The 27,731-nt window shown below is 36.7% G+C and overlaps 1 pseudogene across 1 annotated transcript in view; it reads right to left on the bottom strand.

Moving 5' to 3' along the window:
• The window catches only part of LOC309978895 (protein SSXT-like), a 106,445-nt pseudogene that overhangs the window by 52,411 nt on the left and 26,303 nt on the right, over positions 1-27,731 (bottom strand). The window lies entirely within an intron of this gene.

Here is a 27,731-nt window from a genome sequence, read left to right as displayed (position 1 = left end):
CGCTACTTTTACTTTTACTTTGTCCCAGCATACCCTTCCCCCTCCCCATGTCCTCAAGTCCATTCTCTACGTCTTCATATTTATTCCTCTCCTGTCACTAGGTTCTTCAAAACCACTGTTTTTAGATTCCTTATATATTTGTTATCCTATGATATTTTTTTCCCTTTCTGACATACTTTACTCTGTATGACAGTCTCTATGTCCATCCACCTTACTACAAATAACTAAATTTCTTGTGATTTTTTTATGGTTGAGTAATAATCCATTGTACATATATGCTAAAACTTCTTTATTCATTCATCTGTCGATGGACACTTAGGTTGTTTCCAAGTCCTCGCTATTGTAAATAGAGCTGCAATGAATATTTTGGTGCATGACTCTTTTTGAATTATGATTTTCTCAGGGTTTATGCCCAGTAGTGGGATTGTATGGTAGTTAAATTTTTAGTTCTTTAGGAACTTCCATACTGTTCTCCATAGTGGCTGTATCAATTTACATTCCTACCAACATTGCAAGAAGGTTCCTTTTTCTCCACACCCTCTCCAGCCTGTATTGTTTGTGGATTTTTTAATGATGGCAATATTGACTGGTGTGAGGGCTTAACTCATTGTAGTTCTGATTTCCCTTTCCTTTTTTATTCGTGATGTTGAGCACCCTTTCCTGGGTTTCTTTGCAATCTTTACATCTTCGAGAATGGGTTATGTAGTGGTTCTGCACCTTTTTGGATTGGGTTGTTTGCTTTTTTGGATACTGAGCTTCATGAGCTGCTTATATATTTTGGAGATTAATCACTTGTCAGTTGCTTCTTTTGCAAATATATTCTCCCATTCTGAGGGCTTTCTTTTTATCTTCTTTATGGTTTCCTTTGCTGGGCCAAAACTTTTCAGTTTTATTAGGACCCATTTTAAAATTTTTTTTCATTTCCATTTCTCTAGGAGGTTGGTCATAAGTATCTTGTGATTTATGTCACAGAGCGTTCTGCCTAGGTTTTCCTCTAAGAGTTTTAAAGTGTCTGGCCCACTATTTATGTCTTTAATCCATTTTGAGTCTGTATTTGTGTATGGTGTTCAGAAAAGTTCTAATTTCACTCTTTAACATGAAGCCATCCAGTTTTCCCAGCACTACTTATTGAAGAGGCTGTCTTTTCTCCATTGTATATTCTTGCCTCCTTTATCCAAATTATTGTCACCATATGTGCATGGCTTATCTCTGTGTTTTCTCTCCTGTTCCATTTGTCTATATTTCTCTGTTTGTGACAGTAAAATACAGTCTTGTTTAATGTAACTTGGTAGTGTAGTCTGGAGTCAGGGAGCCTGATTCCTCTGGCTCCGTTTTTTTCTGTTTTTGTTTTGTTTTTTTCTCAAGTTTGCTCTTGCTATTTGGGGTCTTTTGTGTTTCCACAAAAATTGTGATTGTTTTGGTTCTATTTCTGTGAAATATGCCTTTGGTAGTTTGATAGAGATTACACTGAATCTGTAGATTACTTTGGCTAGTATAGTCATTTTCACAACGTTGATTCTTCCAATCCAAGAACATGGCATATATTTCCATCTGTTTGTATCATCTTTGTTTTTTTTCTTTGTCTCTTATAGTTTTCTGCATACAGGTCTTTGTCTCCTTAAATAGGTCTCTTCTAAGGAATTTTATTCTTTGTGTTGCAGTGATAAATGGGAGTCTCTCCTTAATTTCTCTGTCAGATTTTTCATCATTAGTATAGTAATGCAAGATGTCATTTTGTATCCTTCTACTTCAGAAAATTCATTGATTAGCTCTCATAGTTTTCTGGTAGCCCCATTTGCATTCTCATGTATAGCACCATGTCATCTGCAAAGCGTGAGGGTTTTACTTTTTCTTTTTGAATTGGATTTCTTTCATTTCTTTTCTTCTCTGATTACTGTGGCTAAAACTTCTAAATCTATGTTGAATAATAGTTTAAGAGTGAGCAACTTTGTGTTGATACTGGTCTTAGAGGATGTAGTTTCAGTTTTTCAACCTTGAGAATGATGTTGGTTTGGGGTTTGTCATACATGACCTTTATTATGTTGAGTAGGTTTCCTCTATGACTACTTTCTGGAGTGTGTTTTTTTTTATCATAAAGTGTTGAATTGTGTAGAGGTATTTTTCTGCATCTATTGAGATTATCATGTGGTATTTATCCTTCAATTTTTTAACAGGTGTATCACATTGATTGATGTGCATTTATTTAAGAATCATAGCATCACTGGGAAAAATCTCACTTGATCTAAGTGTTTGATCCTTTAAAATTTTGTTGGATTCTGTCTGCTAGTTTATGGTTTTGGACTTTTATATCTATATTCAGAAGTGATAATTGTCTGTAATTATGTTTTTTGTGATATGTTTTTCTGGTTTTGGTAACAGGGTGGTGGTTGCCTGATAGAAGGAATTTGGAAATGTTCCCCTGTCTGCAATTTTTAGGAAGAGTTTGACAAGAATGTGTGTTAGCTCTTCACTAATTGTGGATACCATTTTCCTGTTAAGCCATCCAAATGGTCTTTTGTTTTGTGGAAGATTTTATGCCAGACTTTCAATTTCATTGCTTGTGATTGGCCGGTTTATCTTTTCTATATCTATCTGGTTCAGTCCAAGAAGGTTGTATCATGCAAACAATTTGTCTATTTCTTCCAGATTGTCCATTGTATTGGTATATAGCTCTTTCAGGTAGTCTCTTATGATCCTTTGTAATTCTGCATTGTCCGTTAAAATTTCTAATTTTTTATTTCTAATTTTACTGATATGAGTCATTTTCCTTTTTCCTGGATGCGTCTGGCGAGAGTTTTATTGATTTTGTTAATTTTCTAAAATAACGACCTTTTAGTTTCATTGATATTTTCTATTGTTTTCTTAATTTCATTCTTTTCTGACATGATATATTATAAACATCTTTATTGGAATATAATTGCTTTACAATGCTGTGTTAATATTTGCTGTATAACAAAGGGTATCAGCTGTATGTATACCTATATCCCCATATCCCATCCCCCCTTTCCTCTCCCTCTCACACGTCCTAGGTCAGCCCTCTGGGTGGTCACAAAGCAGCAAGTTGATTTTCCTGTGCTAGCAGCTGCTTCCCATGAGCTATATATGTTACTTTGGGCATTGTACATATGTAAATGCTACTCTTTCACTTAGTGTCTTCAAGTCCATTCCCTATGTCTGCATCTGTATTCCTCTCCTGACCCTTTTCTCTTGTAGTTGTTGTTTTAGATTCCATATATAGGTGTTATCCTATGGCATTTGATTTTGTCTTTCTGACTTAACTCACTGTGTATGACAGACTCTAGGTCCATCCACCTCACTACAGATAACTCAATTTCATTTCCTATTATGGCTGAGTAATATTGCAGTGTATATATGTGTCACATATTCTTTATCCATTACTCTGTCAGTGGACACTTAGGTTGATTCCATGTCCTGCCTATTGTAAACAGTGCTTCAAAGCACATTGTGGTACTTGACTCTTTTTGAATTATGGGTTTCTCAGGGTATACAAACAGTAGTGGGACAGCTGGGTCATATGGTAGTAGTGAATTTTGTTTTTTTAAGGAAAGTCCATACTCTTCTCCATAGTAACTGTATCGATTTACATTCTTACCAACACTGCAAGAGGATTCCCTTTTCTACACACTCTCTCCAGTGTTTATGGTTTATTCATATTTTGATGATGGCTAATCTGAGCAGTGAGGGGTGATACCTCATTTTATTTGATTTGCATTTATCTTATGATTCATGCTGTTTAGCATACTTTCCTGTGTTTGTTTGCAATGTCTATGTCTTCTTAGGAGAAATGTCTATTTAGTTCTTCTGCCCATTTTTGGATTTGGTTGTCTGCTTTTTTGGATACTGAGCTACATGAGCTTCTTATATATTTTGGAGAATAATCCTTTGTCAGTTGCTTGTTTTGAAAATGTTTTTTCCCATTCTGAGGGTGTTGTTTTTTCTTCTTTATGGTTTCCTTTGCTGGGTAAAAGCTTTCAAGTTTCATTAGGTCATATCGGTTTATTTTTGTTTTTATTTCCATTTCTCAGGGAAATTGGTCAAAAGGATCTTGCTGTGATTTTTGACATATGGTTCTCTGACTAGGTTTTCCTCTAAGAGTTTAAAGTATTGGCCCTCCATTTATGTCTTTAATCAATTTTGAGTCTATTTTTGTGTACAGTGTTAGGAAGTGTTCTAATTTCACTCTTTAACATATAGCTGTCCAGTTTTCCCAGCTCCACTTATTGAAGAGGTTGTCTTTTCTCTGCTGTATATTCTTGCTGACTTTATCCAAGATAAGTTCACCATGTGTGCACGGGATTATCTCTGCTATTTCTCTCCTGTTCCTTTAACCTATATTTCTCTGGTTGTGCCAGTCCAAACTCTCTTAATTACTGTAACTTTGGAGTATAGTCTGGAGTCAGGGAGCCTGATTCCTCCAGCTCCGTTTTTCTTTCTCATATTTGCTCTTACTATTCAGGGTCTTTTGCATTTCCATATCAATTGTGACATTTTCTGTTCTAGTTCTCTGAAAAGTTCCATTGGTAGTTTGATAGGAATTACATTGAATGTATAGATTGCTTTGTGTTGTATAGTCCTTTTTTTACAATGTTGATTCTTCCAATCTAAGAACACTGTATAAATCTCCTTTGGTTTTATGGTCCTTAATTTCTTTCCTCAGGGTCTTATAATTTTCTGTATACAAGTCTTTGTCTCCATAGGTAAGTTTTTTCTAAGGAATTTTATTCTTTTGTTGCAATGTTAAATGGGAGCATTTCCTTAATTTCTCTGTCAGATTATTAATCATTAATGTATAGGAATGCAAGAGATTTCTGTGCAGTCCTTTTGTATCCTGCTACTTCAGAAAATTCATTGATTAGCTCTAGTAGATCTCTGGTAGCCACTTTTGGATTCTTTACATATAGTATCATGTCATCTGAAAACAATTACTATTTTAGTTCTTCTTTTCCAATTTGAATTCCATTCATTTCTTTTTCTTCTCTGATTGCTGTGTCTAAAACTTCCAAAACTGTGTTGAATAATAGTGGTGAGAGTGGGCAACCCTGTCTTGTTCCTTATCTTACAGGAAATGTTTTTATTGTTTCACTCTTGAGAACAATGTTGGCTGTCATACATGACCTTTATTATCTTAGGTAGTTTCACCCTATGCCTACTTTCTGGGGTGTTTATTTATTTTTTTAAACATTAATGGGTGTTGAATTTTGTCAAAGCATTTTCTGCATCTATTGAAATTATCATATTGTTTTATCTTTCAACTTGTTAATAGGGTGTATCACATGGATTGATGTGCATTTATTGAAGAATCCTTGCATCCCTGGGAAACATCTCACTTGATCTTTGTGTATGATCATTTTAAATTTCTGTTGGATTCTCCCTGATAGCTTTTGGTTGAGGATTTTTGCATCTACACTCATCAGTGATAACGGGCTGTATTTACCTTTTTTGTGATATATTTGTCTGGTTTTCCTGTGATGGTGTTGGTCGCCTGTTAGAACGAATTTGGGAGTGTTCGTCTGTCTGCAATTTTTGGGTAGAGTTTGAGGAAAAATGGGTGTTATCTCCCCCCTAAAAGTTGGATAGCATTTTCCTGTGAAGCCATCCACCTGGACTTTTGCTTTTTGGAAAATTTTAAGTCACAGTTTCAATTTCATTACTTGTGTTGGTCAGTATATCTTTTTTTATTTCTCTCTGGTTCAGTCCATTTTATTGGCATATAGTGTTTCTCATTGTGTCTTATGATCCTTTTTAATTCTGTGTTGTCTGTTGTAGTTTCTCTTTCTTTTTATTTCTAATTTTATTGATTTGAGTCCTCTTCTTTGTTTCCTGATGAGTGTAGCCAAATAATTATTGATTTTCTTAATTTTCTAAAATAACCAGCTTTTAATTTCATTGATCTTTGCTAGAGAAAGATCTTGATCTTACTTTGTATTTCATTCTTTTCTGACATGATTATTTTATTAACATCTTTATTGGAGTATAATTGCTTTACTCTGCTGTGTTAATTACTGCTGTATAGCAAAGGGAATCAGCTCTATACATACCTATATCACCATTTCCCCTCTATCTTTTTGTCTCCTTCTGACACTCCATGTGCCAACCCAATGGGTGGTCACAAAGCACTGAACTGATTTACCTGTGCTATGCAGCTGCTTCCCCCGAGGTATCTATTTTACATTGGATAGTGTACATATGTCAGTGCTACTCTTTCATTTCATGTCCTCAAGTCCATTGTCTACATCTACGTCTGTGCTCCTCTCCTGGCCCTAGGTTCATCTCACCTTTTTCTGGTGGTATTTGTTTTAGATTCCATATATATGTGATAGCATAAGGTATTTGTTTTTCACTTTTGAAATATCTCACTGTGTACGACAGATTCTAGGTACATCTAGCTCAATACAGGTAACTATTTTGTTTCATATTATGGCTGAGTAATATTCCAGTGTATATATGTGCCACATCTTTTTTATCCAGTCCTCTGTCAATGGACACTTAGGTTGCTTCCATGAAAAATACATTTTTGTACTTGACATTTTTTCAGTTATGGGTTTCTAAGGGTATACCCCCAGCTTTGGGTCTGCTGTGTCATATGTTGGTAGTGAGTTTGGGTTTTTTAAGGTAAGTCCATACTGTTTCCTTTGTGGCTGAATTGATAAACATTTCCACCAACAGTGCAACTGTGTTCCCTTTTCTCCACACCTTCTCCAGCATTTATGGTTTATATATTTTTTGAGGATGGCTTGTCTGAGCAGTGTGTGGTAATACCTCATTTTCCTTTTGATTTCATTTCACTTAATATTCGTGATATAGAGCACCCTTTCCTGTATCACTTTGCAATCTGTATATCTTCTTAAGATAAAAGTCTGTTTAGCTCTTCTGCCAATTTTTGGATTGGGTTGTCTGCTTTTTTGGATACTGAGCTTCAGAAGCTGCTTGTACATTTTGGAGAGAAATCCTTTGTCAGTTGCTACTTTTGAAAATATTTCCTCCCATTTTGAGGGTTTTCTTTTGGTCTTCTTTATGGTTTCCTTTGCTGGGCCAAAGCTTTAAGTTTCACTAGGTCCCATTTGTTTATTTTTATTTTCATTTCCATTTCTCTAGGAGGTTGGTCAAAAGAATCTTGCTGTGATTTATGTCATAGAGTATTCTGCCTAGGTTTTTCTCTAAGACTTTTAAAGGGTCTGACCCACAATTTATGTTTCTAATCCATTTTGAGTCTAATTTTGTATACGGTGTTAAGAAGTATTCTCATATCACTCTTTAACATGCAACTGCCCAGTTTTCCCAGCACAACTTACTGAGAGCCCGATTATCCCCTTTGCATATTCTTGTCTCCTTTATACAAGATAAGATCACCATACATGTGTGTGCTTATTTTGGGGCTTTCTCTTCTGTTCCATTGATCTATATTTCTGTGTTTGTGCCAGTACCATACTGTCTTGATTACTGTAACATTGTAGTATAATCTGGAGTCAGGTAGCCTTATTCCTCCAGCTCAGCTTTTCTTTCTCAAGATAGCTCATTCTATTCAGGGTCTTTTCATTTGCATACAAATTGTGAAGTTTGAGATTAGTGTGATGGTGGCCCTGTAGAATGAGTTTGGGAGTGTTCCTCTCTGTGCTCTATTTTGGAAGAGTTTGAGAAGGATAGGTGTTAGCTCTTCTCTAAATGTTTGATAGAACTTGACTGTGAAGCCATCTGTTCCTGGGCTTTTGTTTGTTGGAAGGTTTTTAATCACAGACTCAATTTCAGTGCTTGTGTTTGGTCAGTTTATATTTTCTATTTCTTTCTGGTTCAGTGATGGAGTTTGTGCTTTCCTAAAAATTTGTCCATGTCTACCAAGTTGTCCATTTTATTACTGTTGCCTACAGTAATGTCTCATGATCCTTTGTATTTCTTCACTCTCACTGGTTACTTCTGTTTTTTCATTTCTAATTCCATTGATTTGAGTATTCTCTCTTTTTTCTTGATGAGGCTGGATAACGGTTTAACGATTTTGTTTATCTTCTCAAAGAACCAGTTTTTATTTTTATTGATCTTTGCTGTTTCTTCCTTCATTTTTTCCATTTATTTCTAATCTGATCATTATGGTTTATTTCATTCTGCTAACTTTGAGGTTTTTCAGTTCTTTTTTCTCTAATTGCTTTAGCAGTAATATTAGGTTGTTTATTTAAGATGTTTTTTGTTTCTTGAATTAGAAATGTATTGCTATCAATTTCCCTCTGAGAATTGCTTTTTCTGACTCCTATATGTTTGGGTGATTGTGTTTTCATTTTCATTTGTTTCTCAGTACATTTTGTTTCCTCTTTGATTTCTTCAGTGATCTCTTGATTATTAATTAATGTATAGTTTAGCCTCCATGGATTTTCTTCTTTTACAGTTTGTTTCCTGTAATTGATATCTAGTCTCACAACTTTGTTGTTGGAAAAGATACTTGACATAATTTCAATTTTCTTAAATTTACCGAGACTTGATTTGTGATCCAAGTTATGATCTATCATGGAGAATGTTCCATTAGAACTTAAGAAGAATGTGTATTCTGTTGTTTTTGAATGGAATGTCCTGTAAATATCAATTAAATCCATCTTGTTTAATGTGTCACTTAAAGCTTGTGTTTCATTAATTTTCATTTTTGATGATCTGTCCATTGGAGAAAGTGTGGTGTTAAACTCCCCTACTATGTTTGTGTTACTGTCGATTTCCCCTTTCATGGCTGTTAGCATTTGCATTAGGTATTGAGGTGCTCCTATCTTGGGTGCATAAATATTTACAATTGTTATATCTTCTTATTGGATTGATCCCTTGATCATTATGTACTGTCCTTCTTTGTGTCATGTAATAGTCTTTATTTTAAAGTCTATTTTGTCTGATATGAGATTTGCTACTCCAGCTTTCTTTTGATTTCCTTTTGCATGGAATATCTTTTTCCATCCCCTCATTTTCCGTCTGTATGTGTCCCTAAGTCTAAAGTGGTCTGAAGTTGTTCTTTTGTAGACAGCATGTATATGGGCCTTGTTTTTGTATCCATTCAAGCAGTCTATGTCTTTTGGATGGAACATTCAATCCATTTATATTTAAGGTAGTTATCAGTATGTATGTTCCTATTACCATTTTCTTAATTGTTTTGGGTTTGTTATTGTAGTTCTTTTCTTTCTCTTGTGTTTCCTGCATAAAGAAGTTCCTTTAACATTCTTTGTAAAGCTGGTGTGTTGGTGCTGAATTCTCTTAATTTTTCTTGTCTGTAAATATTTTAATTTCTCTGTTGAATCTGAATGAGATCTTTGCTAGATAGAATAATCTTATTTGTAGGTTTTCCCCTTTCATCACTTTAAATATGTCCTGCCACTCCCTTCTGGCTTGCAGAGTTTTGCTGAAAGATTAGCTATTAATCCTATGGGGATTTCCTTGCCTGTTATTTGTTGTTTTTCCCTTGCTTCTCTTAATATTTTTTTCTTTTTAGTTAATATTTGATAGTTTGATTAATATGTGTCTTGGCCTGTTTCTCCTTAGATTTATCCTGTATGGGACTCTTTGTGCTTCCTAGACTTGATTGTCTATTACCTTTCCCATATTAAGGAAATTTTCAACTATAATCTTTTCAAGTATTTTCTCAGCCCCGTTCTTTTAATCTTCTTCTTCTGGGACCTCTATAATTTAAATGTTGGTGCATTTAATGTTGTCCCAGAAGTCTCTGAAACTGTACTGGATTTTTTTCATTCTTTTTTCTTTAATCTGATTTGTGGTAGTTATTTCCACTATTTTATCTTCTAGGTCTTTTACCTGTTATTCTTCAATATTTTTTTCTTCTCTTGATTCCTTTTAGAAATTTTTTTTAATTTATGATATGATATTTTTATTATGATATAAACAGAAGACAGATATGCCATGTTCTTAGATTGGAAGAATCAACATTGTGAAAATGACTATACTAGTCAAAGCAAACTACAGATTGAATGAAATTCCTATCAAACTACCAATGACATTTTTCACAGAACTAGAACAAAAAAATTCAAAATTTTTATGGAAACACAGAACCCCAAATACCCAAAGCAATCTGGAGAGAGAAGAACGGATCTGGATGTGGAGACCTTCAAGATGGTGGAGGAGTGAGACGTGGAGATTACCTTCTTCCCCACAAATACACCTACATGTTTAACAACTCCTACAGAACACCTACTGAATTCTGACAGAAGACCTCAGACATCTCAAAAGGCAAGAAAATCCCCACGTAACTGGGTAGGGAAAAAGAAAAATAAAAGACAAATCAATAGGAATGGGACCTGTGCCACAGGGAGGGAGCTGTGATAGAGGAAAAGATCCATACACTAGGAAAAGCCCTCACTGGCAGAGACAGGGGTGGCAAGGTGGAAGCTTCAGAGACATAGAAGAGAGGGCAGCAACAGGGGTGCAGAGGGGAAAGCAGAGAGATTCCTACACAGAAGATTGGTGCCAAGAAGCACTCACCAGCCTTAGAGGCTTGTCTGGTCACCTACTGTCTGGGATGTGTTGGGGCTGGGAGCTGATGCTCAGGGTTCATAGGTCAGATCCCAAGGAGAGGACTGGGGTTGGCTGTGTGAACAAAGCCTGAGGGCACTAGTTGCCACAGCTCACTGCGAGGGAGTCAGGGAAAATTCTGGAACTGCCTAAGAGAAAAGAGGCCATTGTTTTAGGTATGAGAGGAGAGGGGATTCAGAGTATTGCCTAAACAAGCTCCAGGGATGGGCACAAGCCATGGTTATTAGTGTGGACATCAAGAAAGGGGCATGAAATGCTAAGGCTGCTGCTGCAGCCAGAAAGAAGCCTATGTGCAAGCACAGGTCACTATCCACACCTTCCCTCTGAAAGCCTCTGCAGCTCACCACTGCCAGGGTCCCATGATCTATGGACAAATTCTGCAGGAGAACACATGGCATGCCTCAGGCTGTTGCAACGTCATGTTGGCCTCTGCCACCACAACATTGTCCCTCATTCTGTACCACACCCACCCCCAGGACTCAGTGGGTCAGAACAGCCTAATCAGCTGCTATTTTAACCTCGTCCTGTCTGAGTGAAGAACTGACACCCTGAGATCACCTACACAGAAGTTGGGTCAAATCCAAATCTGAGCTCCAGGAGCTGTGTGAACAAAGAAGTGAAAGGGAAATCTCTCCCAGCAGCTTAGGAGCAGTGGATTAAAACTCCACAATCAACTTGTACGCTGAATCTGTGGAAAACCTGAATAGACAGTGAATTATCTCAAAATTGAGGTGGACAACTTTGGGAACAAATGTTTTTTTTTTCCTTTTTTCTCTTTTTGTGTGTGTGTACATGTATGCTTCTTTATGTGATTTGTCTGTATTGCTTTTGCTTTTACCATTGGTCCTAGGGATCTTTATGTACTTTTTTTTTTTTGCATAGTTTTTAGTATTTGTTTTCATTGGTAGATTTTTATTTGGGTTTGGTTGCTCTCTTATTTCTTTCCTTTCTTTTTTTGCCTTTTTTATTTACATTTTAATTTTTTTACATTTAAAAATTATATTTTATTGTAATAACATTGTTTTATTTTATTTTGTTTTGTTTATCCTTTCTTATCCCTTTACTTCTGAGAGACAGGGACTTGGTTCTACAGCCAGGTGCCAGGCCCATGCCTCTGAGTTTGGAGAGCCGAGTTCAGGACTTAGTCCTCCTGAGACCTCCTGGCTCCACATAATATTAAATGGAAAAAGCTCTCCCAGAGATCTCCATGTCAATGCTTAGACCCAGCTCCTCTCATGATAAGCCATCTATATTGCTGGTTACTCTATGCCAAACAACTAACCAGACAGGAACACAACTCTACCCATTAGCAGAGAGGCTGCCTAAAATCATAATAAGGTCATGAAACAATAAAACACACCACAAGACATGGTCTTTCATACCAGAAAGACAAGATCCAGCCTCATCCATCACAACACAGGCACCAGTCTCCTGCACTAAGAAGCCTACACAACTAACTGAACAAACCTTAGCCACTGTGGGCAGACACCAAAAACAATGGGAACTATGAATAGGCAGCCTGCAAAAAGGAGACCCCAAACTTGGTAAGTTAATGAAAGTAAGAAGACAGAGAAACAAAAAGCAGATGAAGGAGCAAGGAAAAACCCCACCAGATCTAAGAAATGAAGGGGAAATATGTAGTCTGCATGTAAAATAATTCAGAGTAATGATAGTAAAAAGGATCCAATATCTAGGAAATAGAAGCGAGAAAATAAATGTTTAACAAGGACCTAGAAGAACTAAAGAGCAAACAAACAATGAGGAACAACAAAATAAATGAAATTAAAAATTCTCTAGATGGAATCAGTTGCAGAATAACTGAGGCAGAAGAATGGATAAGTGACCTGGAAGATAAAATAGTAGAAATAACAACTGCAGAGCAGAATAAAGATAAAAGAATGAAACGAATTGAGGACAGACACAAAGACTTCTTGGACAACAATAAGTACACCAACATTCGAACTATAGGGGTGCCAGAAGAAGAAGACAAAAAGAAACGTACTGAGAAAAAATTTGAAGAGACTATAGTTGAAAACTACACTAATATGGGAAAGGAAAGAGGTAATCAAGCCCAGGAGAGCAGAGAGTCCCATACTGGATAAATCCAAGGAGAAACAAGCCAAGACACATATTAATCAAAATATCAAAAATTAAACACAAAGAAAAACTATTAAAGACATCAAGGGAAAAAAACCAAATAACATACAAGGGAATCCCCATAAGGTTAACAGATGATCATTCAGCAGAAACACTGCAAGCCAGAAGGGAGTGGCAGGACGTAATTAAAGTGATGAAAGGGAAGAAACTACAACCAAGATTACTCTATCCACCAAGGATCTCATTCAGATTCTATGGAGAAATTAAAAAATTTACAAACAAGAAAAAGCTAAAAGAATTCAGAACCACCAAACCAGCTTTACAACATTTGCTGAAGGAACTTCTTTAGGCAGGAAACAAAAGAGAAGGAAAAGACCTACAATAACAAACCCCAAACAATTAATAAAATGGTAATAGGAACACACATATTGAAAATTCCCTTAAATGTAAATGGATCAAATGTTCCAACCAAAAGACATAGACTGGCTGACTGGATATAAAAACAAGAAGCGTATATGTGCTGTCTACTAGAGACCAACTTCAGACCTAGGGACACATACAGACTGATAATGAGGGGATTTTAAAAGATATTCCAATCAAATAGAATTCAAAAGTAAGCTGGAGTAGCAATTCTCATAGAGAAATAATAGACTTTAAAATAAAGACTGTTACCAGAGACAAAGAAGTATACTTCTTAATGATCAAAGGATCAAACCAAAAATATGATATAACAATTGTAAATATTCATGCACTGAACATAATAGATCCTCAATATAAGGGAAATGCAAACAGCCATTAAAGGGGAAATCAGCAGTAACACAATCATAGTAGGGGGCATTAACACCCCACTTTCACCAATGGGTAGATCATCCAAAATGAAAATAAATAAGAAAGCACAAGCTTTTTAAATGAGACATTAAACAAGATGCAGTTAATTGATATTTATAGGACATTCCATTCAAAAACAACAGAATACACTTTCTTCTCAGAGGCTCATGGAACATTCTCCAGGATAGATCATATCTTGGGTCACAAACCAAACCCTGGTAAATTTAAGAAAAATGAAATTTTATCAAGTATCTTTTCTGAACACAACCCTATGACACTACATTTTAGTTACAGGAAAAAAAGCTTAAAAAAAATACAAATCCATGGGGGCTAAACAATACAGTACTCAAGAGTTCACTGAAGAAATCAAAGATGAAATCAATACATGCCTAGAAACAAACGACAATGAAAACACGATGAGCAAATTCCTATGTAATGCAGTAAAAGCAGTTCTAAGGGGGTATTTTACAGCAATACAATCTTAACTCAAGAAACATGAAACATCTCAAATAAACAACCTAATATTACACCTAAAGCAATTAGAGAAAGAGGAACAAAAAACTCCCAAACTTAGCAGAAGGAAAGATACCATAAATATCAGATCAGAAATAAATGAAAAAGAAAGAAGGAAACAATAGCAAACATCAATAAAACAAAAGCTGGTTCTCTGAGAAGATAAACAAAATTGATAAACCATTTGCCAGACTTATAAAGAAAAAATATGAGAAGACTCAAATCAATAGGATTAGAAATGGAAAAGGAGCAGTAACAACTGACATTGCAGAAATACAAAGGATTATGAAAGATTACTACAAGCAATCCTATGCCAACAAAATAGACAAGCTAAAAGAAATGGACAAATTCTTAGAAAAGCACAACCTACCGAGACTGAACCAAGAAGAAGTCAGAGACATAAACAGATTGATCACAAGCACTGAAATTGAGACTGTGATGAAAAATCTTCCAAAAAACAAAAGACCAGGACCAGATGGCTTCAAAAGCGAATTCTATCAAATATTTAGTGAAGAGAAAATACCTATCCTTCTCAAACTCTACGAAAATATAGCAGAGGGAGGAACACTCCCAAACTGACTCTATGAGACCACCATCACACTGACACCAAAACCAGACAGGGATATCACAAAGAAAGAAAACAACAGGCCAATAACATGGATGTACATAGATGTAAAAATCATCAACCAGTTATTAGAAAACAGAATCCAACAGCACAATAAAATCATACACCATGATCAAGTGGGATTTATCCCAGGAAGGCAAGGATACTTCAATATATGCAAATCAGTTAACATGATACAGCATATTAAAAATTAAAGGATAAACACCATATGATCATCTCAATAGATGCAGAAGAAGATTTCAACAAAATTCAACACCGATTTATGATAAATACTCTCCAGAAAGTGGGCATAGAGGGAACATATCTCAACATAATAAAGGACATATATGACAAAGTCACAGCCAACATCATTCTAAACAGTGAAATAATGAAATCATTTCCACTGAGATCAGGAACAAGACAAGGGTGTTCACTCTCACCATTATGATTCAACAGTTTTGGAATTTTTAGTCACAGCTATCAGAGAAGAAAAAGCAATAAAAGGAATCCAAGTTAGAAAAGAATTAAAACTGTCACTGTTTGCAGATGACACGATATTGTACACAGAGAATCCTAAAGATGGTACCAGCAATCTACTAGAGCTAATCAATGAATTTGTTAAAGTAGTAGGATACAGAATTAATGCACAGATTACCTCTTGTATTCCTACACATGAAAGGTGAAATATCTGAAAGAGAAATTAAGGAAACACTCTAATTTACCATTGCAAGAAAAAGAATAAAATAACTAGGCATAAACCTACCTAAGGAAAAAAAAAGACTTTATGCAAAAAACTATAAGAGGGCTTCCCTGGTGGCACAGTTGTTGAGAGTCCACCTGCCAATGCAGGGGACACGGGTTTGTGCCCCGGTCCAGGAGGATCCTGCATGCCACGTGGTGGCTGGGCCCGTGAGCCATGGCCGCTGAACCTGCGCATCCGGATCCTGTGCTCCACGACAGGAGATGCCACAACAGTGAGAGGCCCATGTACCGAAAAAACAACAACAACAATAAAACTATAAGAGACTGATGAAAAAAATTAAAGAAAATACAAAGAGATGGAGACATATAACATGTTCTTGTATTGGAAGAATCAACATTGTGAAAAAAAACTGTACAAGCCAGAGCAATCTACAGATCCAATGCAATCCCTAACAAACTACCAATTGCATTTTTCACAGAATTAGAACAAATGTTTCAAATTTCTATGGAAACACAAAAGACCCTAAATAGCCAAAGCAATCTTGAGAGAGAAAAACAGAACTGGAATAGGAGACCTTCAAAAAGGCAGATGAGTGAGAGTTGGAGATCTCCTTCCTCCCCACAAATACATCAGAAATACATCTATATGTGGAACAACTTCAACAGAACACTTACTGAATGCTGGCAGAAGACTTCAGACTACCCCAAAGACACGAAACTCCCCAGATACCTAGGTAGGACAAAATAAATTGAAAAAAACAGAATGTATAGGGACGGGGCCTGCACCAAGGGGAGGGAGCTGTGAAGGAGGAAATATTTCCACACTCTAGGAAGCCCTTTCACTGGCGGAGAGGGGGTTGGCAGGGGTGAATCTTTTGAACCATGGAGGAGAGCACAGCAACAGGGGTGGAGAGGGCAAAGCAGACAGATTCCCACACAGAAGATTGGTGTCAACCAACACTCATCAGCCTCAGAGGCTGTTTTTTTCACCTGGTGGTTGGGACTGGTGGGGGCTGTGAGCTGAGCCTCAGGTTTCAGAGGTCATGTCACAGGGAGAAGACTGGGGTTGGCTGCATGAACAAAGCATGAGGGGACTAGTGCACCACAGCTAGCCAGGAGACAGTCGGAGATAAAGTCTGGAACAGCCTAAAAGTCAAGACACAATTGTTTCAGCGTGCAAGAGGATTCTAAACAAGCTCCAGAGACAGGTGTGAACTGTGGCTCTCAACACAGACACCAGAGCCGGGTATGCAATGTTAAGGCTTCTGCTGCAGCACCAAGAAGCCTGTGTGCAAGTAAAGGTCACTATCCAAACCTCCCCTTCAGGGAGCTTGTGCAGCCATCACTGCCAGTGTCCTGTGATCCAGGGACAACTTCCCCAGGAGAACACAAAGCCCACCTCAGGCTGTTGAAAGGTCATGCTGGTCTCTGCCGCCACAGGCTCGCCCCGCATTTCATACCCCTCCCTCACTCTGGCCCGAGTGAGCCAGGGTCCCCAGATCAGCTGCTACTTTAACCCTGTCCTGTCTGAGTGAAGAGATGATGTCCTCAGGGGACCTACATGCAGAAGTGGGACAAAATACAATGGTGAAACCCAGGAGGTATGCAAACAAGGAAGAAAAAGGGAAATCTCTCCCAGTAACCTCAGGAGCAGAGGATTAAATCTCCACAATCATCTTGATGTACCCTGGATCTGTGGAAAACCTGAATAGACAATGAATTATCCCAACATTGAGGAGGTGAACTTTGGAAGCAAAGATATTTTTTTTTTCCTTTTTCTCTTTTTGTGAGTGTGTATGTCTATGCTTCTTTATGTGATTTGTGTGTATAGCTTTGCTTTTACCATTTATGCAAGAGTTCTGTCTGTCCGTTTTTGTTGTTTTTTTTGTGGGGGGAGTTATTATTATTTTTTAGTATAGTTTTTAGTGCTTGTTATCATTGATGGATTTGTATTTGGGTTTGGTTGCTCCCTTATTTCGTTCCTTTCTTTTTTATTACTTTATAAAATTTTTTATTTTTAATAACTATTTTTAAAATTCTTATCATAATAAATTTATTTTTTCTTTCTTTCTTTTGTTTCTTCTCTCTTTTTTCTGAGTCATGCAACTGAGAGAGTCTTGATGCTCTGGATGGATGTTAGGCCTATGCCTCTGAGGTTGGAGAGCTGAGTTCAGGACATGGTCCACGAGAGACCTCCCACTCTACATAATATTATACGGTGAATGCTTTCCCAGAGATCTGCATCTGAACACTAAGACCCAGCTCCACTCATGACCAGCAAGCTACAGTGCTGGACACTCTATGGCAAACAACTAGCAAGACAGGAACACAACCTAACCCATTATCAGAGAGGATGCCTAAATTCATATAAGGCCACAGACACCCCAAAACACACCACCAGACATGATCCTGTCCACCTGAAAGACAAGATCCAGGCTCATCCATTACAATACAGGTACCAGTCCCCTCCACCAGGAAGCCTACACAACCCACTGAACAAAAATTAGCCACTGGTGGCAGACCCAAAAAACAATGGGAACTGTGAACATGCAGCCTGCAAAAAGGAGACCCCAAACACAGTAAGTTAAGCAAAATGAGGAGACAGAGAAACAAACAGCAGATGAAGGAAAAAAGAAAAAACCCATCAAATCTAAGAAATGAAAGGGAAATAGACAGTCTACCTGAAAAGAGAATTTAGAGTAATAGTAAAGAATTTAGAGTAAAGTAAAGAATAGTAAAGAATTTAGAGTAATAGTAAAGCAGATCCAAAATCTTGGAAATAGAATAGAGAAAATACAAGAAATGTTTCACAAGGACATAGAAGTTCTAAAGAGGAAACAAACAATAAGGAACAATACAATGAATGAATTTAAAAATTCTCTAGAAGGAATCAATAGCAGAATAACTGAGGCAGAAAAATGGATAAGTAATCTGGAATATAAAATAGTGGAAATAACTACTGCAGAGCAGAATAAAGAAAAAAGAATGAAAAGAATTTAGAACAGGCTCAGAGACCTCTGGGACAACATTAAATGCATCAACATTAGAAATATAGGGGTCCCAGAAGAAGAAGAGAAAAAGAAAGGAACTGAGAAAAATTTTTTAGAGATTATAGTTGAAAGCTTCACAAATATGGGAAATGAAACAGTTAATCAAGTCCAGGAGGGCAGAAAGTCCCACACAGGATAAATCCAAGAAGAAATGTGCCAAGACACATATTAATCAAACTATCAAAAATTAAACACAAAGAAAAAATATTAAAAGTAGCAAGGGAAAAACAACAAGTAGCATACAAGGGAATCCCTATAAGAATAACAGCTAATCTTTCAGCAGAAACTCTGCAAGCCTGAAGGGAGTGTCAGGACATAATTAAAGTGATAAAAGGGAAGAACCTATAACCAAGAGTACTCTATACAGCAAGGATATCATTCAGATTTGATACTAAATTAGAACTTTTACAGACAAGCAAAAGCTTGGAGAATTCAGAACCACCAACCCAGCTTTATGACAAATGCTAAAGGAACTGCTATAGGCAGGAAGCACAACAGAAGAAAAAGAGCTACAATTACACATCCCCCAAAATTAAGAAAATGGTAATAGGAACACACTTATTGATAACTGCCTTAAATGTAAATCTATAAAATGCTCCAACCAAAAGTCATAGACTGGCTGACTGGATATAAAAACAGGTACCATATATATGCTGTCTACAAGTGACCCACTTCAGACCTAGGGAAACATACAGACTGAAAATGAGGGAATGGAAAAAGTTATTCCATGCAGTTGGAATTCATAAGAAAGCTGGGGTAGCAATTCTCATAGCAGGAAAAATATACTTTAATATAAGGCTATTACAACAGACAAAGGACACTACATAATGATTAAGAGATCAACCCAAGAAGAAGATATAACAATTGTAAATATTTATGCACCCAACATAGGATCACCTCAATACATAAGGCAAATGTGAACAACAATAAAAGGGGAAATCAACAGTAACACAATCATAGTGTGGGAAAAATCCTATACACCCCACTTGCACCAATGGACAGATCATCCAAAATGAAAATAAATAAGGAAACACAAGCTTTAAATGATACATTAAACAAGACGGAGTTAATTGATATTTATAGGACATTCCATTCAAAAACAACAGCATACATTTTCTTCTCAAGTGCTCATGGGACATTCTCTAGGATAGACCATATCTTGGGTCACAAATCAAGTCATGGTTAATTTAAGAAAATTGAAATTGTATCAAGTAACTTTTCCAACCATAATACTATGAGACTAGATTTCAATTACAGAAAACAATCTGTAAAAAATGAAAACCCATGGAGGCTAAACTATACACTATTTAATAACAAGTGGATCACTAAAGAAATCAAATTATACCAAGAAAGGAATGACATTGAAAACACAATGACCCAAAACCTATTGGATGCAGCAAAAGCAGTTCTAAGAGGGAAGTTTATAACAATATATTCCTAACTCAAGAAATGAGAAACATCTCAAATAAACAACTTAATATTACATCTAAAGCAGTTAGAGAAAGAAGAACAGAAAAGTCCCAAAATTATCAGAGCAGAGAAATCATAAAGATCAGATCACAAATAACTGAAAAAGAAATGAAGGAACAATAGCAAAGATCAGTAAAACAAAAGCTGGTTCTTTGAGAAAATAAACAAAATTGATAAATCATTAAATAGACTCATCAAGAAAAAAAGGGAGAAGACTCAAATCTATAGTATTAGAAATGAAAAAGAAGTAACAACTGACACTGCAGAAATACAAAGGTTAATGAGTGATTACTACCAGCAGCTATATGCCAATAAAATGGATAACCTGGAAGAAACAGACAAATCCTTAGAAAAGCACAACCTCCCGTGATGGAACAAGGAAGAAATAGAAAATATAAACTGACTGAATGCAAGTTCTGAAGTTGAGACTGTGATTTAAAATCTTCCAACAAACAAAAGACCAGGACCTGATGGCTTCACAGGAGAGTTCTATCAAACACTTAGAGAAGAGCTAAATCCTTCTCAGCTTCTTCCAAAATATAGCAGAAGGAGGAACACTCCCAAACACTCTACAAGTCCACCATCACCCTGATACCAAAACCAGAGAAACATGTCACAAAGAAAGAAAACTACAGGTTAATATCATCGATGAACATAGATGCAAAAATCCTCAACAAAATACTAACAAACAGAATCCAACAACACATTAAAAGGATGATGATACACAATGATCAAGTGGTATTTATCCCAGGCATGCAAGGATTCTTCAATCTACACAACTCAATAAATGTGATACACCATATTAACAAATTAAAGAATAAAAACCATATGATCATCTCAATAGATGTAGAAAAAGTTTTTGACAAAATTCAACACCGATTTACGATAAAAACTGTCCAGAAAATGGGCATAGAGGGAACCTACCTCAACATAATAAAGGCCATTTACGACAAACCCACAGCAAACATTATTCTCAATGGTGAAAAACTGTGAGCAATTCCTCTAAGATCAAGAACAACATAAAGATGTTCACTCTCACCACTATTATTCAACATAGTTTTGGAAGTCCTAGCCATGGCAATCATAGAAGAAAAAGAAATAAAATGAATACAAATTGGAAAAGAAGAAGTAAAACTGTCACTGTTTGCAGATGACATGATACTACACATAGAAAAGCTACCTAGGGAGACAAAAGACCTGTATGCAGAAAACTATAAGACACTAATGAAAGAAATTAAAGATGATATCAACAGATGAAGAGATATACCATGTTCTTGGATTGGAAGAATCAATACTGTGAAAATGACTCTACTACCCAAAGCAATGTACAGATTCAATGCAATCCCTATCAAATTACCACTGGCATATTTTACAGAACCAGAAGAAAAAAATCTTAAAATTTGTATGGAGACAAAAAAGACCTCGAATAGCCAAAGCAGCCTTGAGGGAAAAAAGACAGAGTGGGAGAAATCAGACTCCCTGACTTCAGACTATACTACACAGCTACAGTAATCAACACGATATTGTACTGACACAAAAACAGAAACATAGATCAATGGGAAAAGATAGAAAGCCCAAAGGTAAATCCATGCACATATGGTCAACTCATCTATGACAAAGGAGGTGAGGATATACAATGCAGAAAAGACAGTCTCTTCAATAAGTGCTGCTAGGAAAACTGAACAGCTACATGTAAAAGAATTAAATTAGAACACTCCCTAACATCATCCACAAAAATAAACTCAAAATGGATTACAGACCTAAATGTAAGACCGGACACTATAAAACTCTTAGAGGAAAACATAGGAAAAACAATCTTTGACATAAATCACAGCAAGATCATTTTTGATACACCTCCTAGGGTAATGGAAATAAAACAAACAAATGCAACCTAATGAAATTTCAAAGCTTTTGCACAGCAAAGGAAACCATAAACAAGATGAAAAAAACAACCCACAGAATGGGAGAGAATATTTGCAAATGAATAGACAGACAAAATATTAATATCCAAAATATATAAACAGCTCATGCAGCTCAATATCAAGAAAACAAACAACCTAATCCAAAACTGGGCAAAAGATCTAAATAGACATTTCTCCAAAGAAGACACACAGATGGTCAAGAAACACCTGAAGAGCTGCTCAACATCACTAATTATTAGAGAAATGCAAATCAAACTACAATGAGGTATCACCTCACACCACTTAGAATGGGTATCATCAGAAAATCTACAAACAACAAATGCTGGAGAGGGTGTGGAGAAAAGGGAACCCTCTTGCACTGTTGGTGGGAATGTAAATTGATACAGCCACTATGGAGAACAATGTGGAGGTTCCTTATAAAACTAAAAATAGAATTACCATATGACCCAGCAATCCCACTACTGGGTATATACCCAGAGGAGACCATAATTCAAAAAGACACATGCACCCCAATGTTCATTGCAGCACTATTTACAATATGCAGGTCATGGAAGCAACCTAAATGCCCACTGACAGATGAATGGTTAAAGAAGATGTGGTACATATATCCAATGGAATATTATTCAGCCATAAAAAGGAAGGAAATCAGGTCATTTGTTGAGACGTGGATGGATTTAGAGACTGTCATAGAGTGAAGTAAGTCAGAAAGAGAAAAACAAATATTGTATATTAATGCATATATGTGGAACCTAGAAAAATAGTACAGATGAACCAGTTTGCAGGGAAGAAATTGAGACACAGACAGAGAGAACAAACATGTGGACACCAAGGGGGGAAAGCAGTGTGGGATTGGGGGGCGGTGTGATGAATTGGGAGATTGGGATTGACATGTATACACTGATGTGCATAAAATTGATGACTAATAAGAACCTGCTGTATAAAAAAATAAATAAAATTAAATTAAAAAATAAAGAACGAACTAAACTTGGCAACAATCATGTTTGAATGTAGATGATGTCCACTTTTCTAAAAAAACAAAAAAAAATGTGGGATAAAAACCATATGATCATCTCAATAGATGCAGAAAAAGCTTTCAACAAAAATCCACACTGAGGGCTTCCCTGATGGCGCAGTGGTTGAGAGTCTGCCTGCCAATGCGAGGGGCATGGGTTTGAACCGTGGTCTGGGAGGATACCACATGCTGTGGAGCAGCTAAGCCCGTGGGCCTCAACTACTGACCCTTTGCTCTAGAGCCTGTGAGACACAACTACTGAGCCTGCATGCCACAACTAATGAATCCCACATGCCTAGAGCCCTTGCACTGCAACAGAGTGCCCCCGCTCACAGCAACGAGTGAGAAAGCCTGCATGCAGCAACAAAGACCCAACACAGCCAAAAATAAATAAATAAATTTATATTTAAAAAAAATTCAACACTCATTTATGATAAAAACTTTCCAGAAAGTAGGCATAGAGGGAACATACCTCAACATAATAAAGTTCATATATGACAAAGCCACAGCCAACATCTTTGTCTATCATGAAAAACTGAAAACATTTCCCCTAAGGTCATGAACAAGACAAGGTTGCCAACCCTCTATGATTCAACAGAGTTTTGGAAGTTTTAACCACAGTGATCAGAGAAGAAAAAGAAATAAATGAATCAAAATCAGAAAAGAAGAAATAACACTGTCACTCTTTGCAGATTACATGATACTATACATAGAGAATCCTAAAGATGCTACCAGAAAACTACTAGAGCTAATCAATTAATTTGGTAAAATAGCAGGATAAAAATTAATGCACAGAAACCTCTTGCTTTCTTATACACTAATGATGAAAAATCTGAAAGAGAAATTAACAAAATCCACTGCAACAAAAAGAATAAAATACCTAGGAATAAACCTACCTAAGGAGACAAATGACCTGTATGCAGATAACTATAAGACACTGATGAAAGAAAATAAAGATGATACAAACAGATGGAGAGATATAACATATTCTTGGATTGGAAAAATGAAAATTGTGAAAATGACTATACTACCTAAAGGAATCAACAGATTCAATGCAATCTTCATCAAACAACCAATGGCATTTTTCACTGAACTAGAACAAAAAGTTTCACAATTTGTATGAAAACACAAAATACCCTGAATAGCCAAAGTAATCTTCAGAAAGTAAAACAGAGCTGGCGGGAATCAGGTTTCCTGATGTCAGACTGTACTACAAAGCTACAGTAGTCAAAACAGTATTGTACTGGCAAAAAAAACAGAAATATTAATCAATGGAACAGGATAGAAAGCCAGAGATAAGCCCACACACATATGATTAACTATCTTTGTTAAAGGAGACAAGAATATACAATGGAGAAAAGACAGCCTCTTAAGTAAGTGGTGCTGGGAAAACTGGACAGCTACATGTAAAAGAATGAAATTAGAACACTCCTTAACACCAATCAGAAAAATAAAATCAAAATGGATTAAAGCCTGAAATATATGGGCAGACTATATAAAACTCTTAAAGGAGACCATAGGGAGAACACTCTATGATGTAAATCACGCAAGATCCTTTTTGACCCACTTCCGAGAGAAATGGAAATTAAAACAAAAATTAAAAAATTAGACATAATCTTAGAAGCTTTTGTACAACAAAGGAAGCTACAAAGAAGACAAAAATACAACCTTCAGAATGGGAGAAAATATTTTCAGTTGAAGCAACTGACAAAGGATTAATCTCAAAAGTTTACAGTCATGCAGCTCAATATCAAAATAAAACAAACAACCAATACAAAATTTGTCAGAAGACTAAATAGACATTACTACAAAGAAGATATACAGATAGCCAACAAACACATGAAAGAATGCTCAACCCCATTAATCATTAGAGAAATTCAAATCAAAACTACAATGAGGTATCACCTTACCCCATTCAGAATGGTCATCATCAAAAAATCTACAAACAATAAATGCTGGAGAGGGTGTGGAGAAAAGGGAACACTCTTGCACTGTTGGTAGGAATGTAAATTGATACCACTACTATGATGAACAGTATGGGGTTTCCTTAAAAAACTAAAAATAGAAATATCATATGACCCAGCAATCCCACTACTGGGTATATACCCTGAGAAAACCATAATTCAAAAAGAGTCATGTACCACACTGCAGCTCTGTTTACAATAGCTAGGACATGGAAGCAACTTAAATGGCCATCAACAGATGAATGGATAAAGAAGATGTGGTACATATATACAATGGAATATTACTCAGCCATAGAAAGAGATGAAATTGAGTAATTTGTAATGAGCTGGATGGAAATAGATGTTATACACAGTGAGGTAAGTCAGAAATTGAAAAAAAAATACTGTATGTTAATACATATATATGGAATCTAAAACAAATACTTTTTTTAAAAAGTGGCTCTGAAGAACCTTGGAGTATGACAGGAATAAAGATGCAGATGTAGAGAATGGACCTGAGAACACATGGAGGGTGAAGTGTAAGCTGGGATGATGTGAAAGAGTAGCATTGACACATAGACACTATAAATCAAAATATATAGCTAGTGCGAAGCAGCAGCGTAGCACAGGGAGATCAGCTAGGTTGTTTGTGACCACCTAGAGGGGTGAGATAGGGAGGGTGGGAGGGAGGGAGATGCAAGAGGGAAGAGATAAGGGAACATATGTATAACTGATTCACTTTCTTATACAGCAGAAAGAAACACAACATTGTAAAGAAAAATATACTCCAATAAAGATATTAAAAAAGAACAAAATGATATCAGTGAGTGACAAGTGACAATTATGCTGCATATGGTGGCAAGCTTTATAGTGGCCAGTGATTTGATATTCTTCAATTGTACAGATGCATCTGTTTGCAGGTTTTAAGTCAGAATCGGACACTTATTTTAGTCCATGCATGGTCCGCCCTGTATTTTATTTACCACTACCATCCTCGCCTCTTTCCCACACTGCACACTTGTCTCAGTCACAGGTTTGGTAAGCCCACAAGTCAACCCAAGCCAAAATGAGTAAAAATCAAATGTCCCTGGAGAGCTTCTTTGAAAAGATGGAAAGACCCAATGTTGAGACAGCAGAAGACTCTAAGACTGCCCACAAAAAGAAAGCTGCATTTAAAAGAAAATACCAAGTATTCTCCTTAAATTACAGGTTCATTGAAATAGGTGATTCACATTCTCCAAGCTGCTTTGTATAATACATGTTGACTGGTTATCCAACAAAGCCATAAAACCTTCAAAACTGCTTTGCTACACAGAGACAAATCACCCTGATTTAAAAGACAAGCCTGTGGAGTTTTTCAAAAGAAAAAAAAGTGAACACAAAGAACAGAAGCAATTATTGAAAGCCACCACTTCATCAAATGTGTCTTCACAGAGAGCAACATTTTTAGTGGTTAACTGCATTGCTAAAGCAAAGAAGCCTTTTACTATTGGTGAAGAGTGGATCCTGCCTGCTGCTAAGGACATTTGTCATGAACATTTAAGAGAGGCTGAAGTTCAAATGGTGGCACGTGTTCTTCTTTCAGCTAACATCGTAACTAGATGAATTGATGAAATAGCAGAGGATACTGAGGCACAATTGTTAGCATTAATGAGTCACTGTAGTACACAATCCAGGTTGACAAGTCTACTGATGTTGTCAACAAGGCAACAATGCTTGATTTGTGTGATATATTTTTCAGGAGGATGTGCATGAGGATATATTATGTGCACTTTTGTTGCTAACCAACACTACAGCTGCAGAACTATTGAGGCTTTTGAATGATTACATATCAGGAAAACTGATTTGGTCATTTTGTGTCAGTATATGCATGGAGGGAGTGGCTAAGGTGACTAGATGGCTTTCTGGTTTCACTACTCTGGTCAAAGGTCACTTCTGAATGTGAGTCAATGGACTCTGTCATCCTTAAAGAAATGCTGGCTAGCTGAAAAACATCACCTGAACTTAATAACATTTTACAGGACGTGATTAAAATTATCAACCACATTAAATTACTTGCCCATAACTTATGTTATGTGTAGCTCTGTGAGGATGTGGACCCAGAGCATATGTGTCTTCTTTTATACTCAGAAGTGAGATGGCTTTCTAAAGGTAGAACACTGGCCAGTTTTTGAGTTATGAGAGCCACTCCAGAGATTATTCTTAGAAAAAAAAAATCACCACTAACAGCACATTTCAGTGACACACAATGAGTCATACAACTTGCTTAATTGTGTAACATATTGAACCTGCTCAACGAACTCAATTTGTCACTTCAGGGGAGAAGGACAACTGTGTTCAAGTCGGTGGATAAAATGCCTGTGTTCAAAGCCAAACTGAAATTATGGTGATGATGAGTGAACACTGAGATTTTTGATGTGTTTCAAACATTAGCAGAAATTTTGGAAGAGGCTAAGCCAGTGTCTTCTTTCTCCCAGCTGTTGAATGATCACCTATCTCAGCTTTCAGAAGAGGTTGAGCATTAATTCCCAAACACAAATGACCCCTGAACTGGGAAGCAATGTATCTTTGACCCATTTTTGAACAAGCCAGGTGAATCAACTTTGTCCATGCAACAAGATGATCAGCTTCTTGAGATTGCAAATGATGGGGGCCTTAAAATTATGTTTGAGACAATTTCAAATCTCCATACATTTTTTTTCTTTGCGGTACGTGGGCCTCTCACTGTTGTGGCCTCTCCCTTTGCGGAGCACAGGCTCCGGATGCACAGGCTCAGCGGCCATGGCTCACAGGCCCAGCCGCCCCGCGGCATGTGGGATCTTCCCGGATCGGGTCACGAACCCATGTCCCCTGCATCGGCAGGTGGACTCTAACCACTGTGCCACCAGGGAAGCCCTCTCCATACATTTTGGATGAAAGTCAAAGCGGAATATACTGAGAATGCCACAAAAGCACTTAAAAGCTTGCTTCAATTTCCAACATGCTATCTTTGTGAAACAGGATTTTCTGCAGTAACAGCAACTAAGATGAGATTATGGAGTAGACTGGACATAAAAAACA

This window comes from Leucopleurus acutus (genome assembly GCF_964270905.1).
Source record: "Leucopleurus acutus genome assembly, chromosome: Y".
In the NCBI taxonomy this organism is placed as follows: Eukaryota; Metazoa; Chordata; class Mammalia; order Artiodactyla; family Delphinidae; genus Leucopleurus; species Leucopleurus acutus.
This window is presented reverse-complemented; position numbering and strand designations above follow the sequence as displayed.